This window comes from Suricata suricatta, chromosome 6, assembly GCF_006229205.1.
Source record: "Suricata suricatta isolate VVHF042 chromosome 6, meerkat_22Aug2017_6uvM2_HiC, whole genome shotgun sequence".
Taxonomy (NCBI): Eukaryota; Metazoa; Chordata; class Mammalia; order Carnivora; family Herpestidae; genus Suricata; species Suricata suricatta.
This window is the reverse complement of record NC_043705.1, coordinates 147,839,894-147,843,158: the sequence shown is the minus strand read 5'-3', so window position 1 is coordinate 147,843,158 and position 3,265 is coordinate 147,839,894.

Below are 3,265 nucleotides of genomic sequence, written 5' to 3'. Positions count from 1 at the left end.
TACACAGAAATCGGTTGCATTCCTATACACCAAGAAAGAAGCAACAGAAAGAGAAATCAAGAAATCAATCCCATTTTCAATTGCACCCAAACTCGTAAAATACCTAGGAATAAGTCTAACCAGAGAGGTGAAAAATCTATATACTGAAAAGTATAGAAAGCTGATGAAAGAAATTGATGAAGATATTTTAAAAGGGGGGGGGCGGGGATATTCCATGCTCCTGGATAGGAAGAACAAATATTGCTAAAATGTCAATACTACCTAAAGCAATCTACATATTCAATGCAAACCCTATCAAATTAACACCAGCATTCTTCATAGAGCTAGAACAAGCAACCCTAAAATTTGTATGGAACCAGAAAAGATGCCAATAGCCAAAGCAATCTTGAAAAAGAAAACCAAAGCAGGAGGCATCACACCCTGGACTTCAAACTGTGTTACAAAGCTATAATCTTCAAGACAGTATGGTACTAGCACAAGAACAGACACTCAGATCAATGGAACAGAACAGAGAATAATAAATAAATAAATATTTGTGCATAAATTTAAAATACAAAACTATCAAAAAGAAAACAAAAAGGAAAATCTACATGACTGTGGGTTAAGTGATGAGTGTTAACACACAACAACAAAAGCCAACACACAAAAGAAAAAATTTGATAATGTGAACTTCGTAAAATAAAAACTTCTACTTTGTGAAAAACATTGCTCAGAAAACTAAAAGACAAGCCACAAACTGGGAGAAAGCTTGCAAAACACATATCTGGTAAAGGATTTGTTTTCAGAATACACAAAACATTCTCAGAACTCAACAATAAGGAAACAAAAGCCCTAACTGATCATGGGTAATGATCCAAACAGATGCCTGAACAGAGAAGATATACAGATGAGCGTACAAAGGCACACTCGACAGCATCGTCAGGAAATTATGAGCTGCGTTGACTCCTCCATGGCCGGACTCCTGTGTAGGAATGGTGGCGCTTAGATCAGCGTATTGGTCATGAGGGTGGGCAAGAGAAATCCTCTGGGGCCATCCAGGACAGTTGCCACTAGGAGCAGGAGTGCGGCCCTGACAACTTGTTCCCCTGACCCTGTCCTGAGGGGAGTTCACTGAGGATGCCACCCCACCCCGCCCTGTTCCGCAGAGAAGGCAGTGAGGGGGCACCCCCCTCACCCCGCGCTGCAGTTGATAAGGGAAACAAAGCCCAGAGAAATGTAGCATAAGTTAAATCTCCTTCCAGCTCGCAGCCCACTGAGAGACACCCAAAACATGCAGATGGTGACCTTCCTCGAGGAACTCATGGCTGCCTTACTGCCTTAATGTTTTCGTTTGATCAAAGACCAAAAGTAGCCGTATCTTAACAGCAGATAGCCCCTCAAGGACTCAAAAGCCTTGCTTCAAAATTCTTTAGAGACTGACGCTATCCCCAGCCACCGCTAAGCTAAGAGTGTCTAAGCGGTCACTCCTCCCAACCCCAGCACAGCACTTCCTGCCCACGGGCCCTGTCCCTGTGCTTTAATAAAATCACCTTTTTGCACCAACAATGTCTCAACAATTCTTTCTTAGCCATTTTCTCAAGAACCCCACCACAGTGAGGAGATAGAGGGAGATAACCCCCTCATCCTGCAGTGAAGACACTGAGTGGACACCCCACCTCATCCTGCAGTGAGGACCCTGAGGGGGCATCACACCCACCCTGTGCTGCAGTGAGAACATTGAGGGGGACACCTCCCCCCACCCCACCCCTGCAGTGAGGACGTGGAAGGGGAGGCCTCGTGGCTTCTGCTCCATGGGGCTGTGACGTCTCTCTGATACTCTCCTCCATCCTCACAGCTGTCCTCCTGGAATACCTGCTCTATATATAAAGAGTCCACAACGGGGGCACCCAGGTGGCTCAGTTGGTTAAGTGTCCAGCTTCAGCTCATGTCATGATCTTGGTCTCAGTAAGTTTTAGGCCCACGTCAGCTCTGTGCTGACAGCTCAGAGCTGGAGCCTGCTTCAGATTCTGTGTCTCCCTCACTCTCTCTCTCTGCCCCTCCTGCTCACATATTCTCTCTCTCTCTTCCCCTCTTCTTTCAAAAATAAACATTACAAATTTTTTTAACGTGATGTACAGCATGGTTTTCATGGTAAAGGAATTGCATGGCACTGTGTCATGGAATCCCAGGCTCCTGGGGCATTTTAGCATAACGTCCGGGCTCCAAGTAAGCGCTTGAAGCCAGAGCAGCGCTGTGGCCAGGGCATGCTGAGGAGTGTCCCCATGAGGTCCCTTTCAGCTTTGCTGTCAACCTCACTCTCCAATTACAGCAGGATTCTCACACACAGAGATGGGACACTGAGGCTCTCTAGGGAGCAGTTTTATTCATGCCAACACAGGCTCAGTGGGCTAAGGCCCCAAAAAGGCTGAGCCCCGAGCACAGTGGGGTGTAACCTTTTATGGAATTTCTACTTCTTTGTCTCCCATATCTGGTGACACATATAATGATTGGACACGGTCCAAGTTACAGAGTTGTGTCAGAGGTATGCGTGCGTGGATAGGAGCTGATCGGGCCATGTTGCATGTGGCCTCCCTTTGTTCTGAGGAGCCCTCCACCACATTCCTGAGGGAGGGACTCGACCACATGATCCACCTTCGTCTCTCTGCCCTTCAGCAGTCTTCCTCTCTCCCTGACGCCCTGCCGCTCTGTGAAGAGTGTGTTGGCCTCCAGGGACCTTGTTTTAGATCACGTCCCAGCTTTCCCAGTCACCTAGTACCAGGGGAACCGGGAATGAGCCTGTCTGTTCGTCCACGGGGAGGGGCTTTCCCATCTTCATGAGGGCCAAATGACACAAGTGTGCGCCGAAGGACAATGACACACAGTGTGTGGTACTTCATACCATGGAGACCTGTACAGAAAAACAGGAGGAAGGGGCTGCAGGTCATTTTGCGTTCACAGACATGTACCAACCCAGAACCATATCTATCCGTGAACCTCACAAACACAACATAGGTCTCAATGCCTGGGGAAACTAAGTTGTTGTGCAGCTGTGCATGTGGGTGGCACGGGAACCTTCCTTCATCAGGAAAATGACAGCCTCTGGGTGGGGAGGAGATGAAAGGCAAAAAGGGCTTCAGAAGCATTTCCGATGATTGGTGCGTTACCCTGAGTGATGCCAACAGAGGACATATACTTTGATTTATATATTCTTTTGATTATATGACATGTCACAATAGAAGAGAAAAATAACTAAAAGAAACCTAAAGGGGACGCTGAACTTAGATCC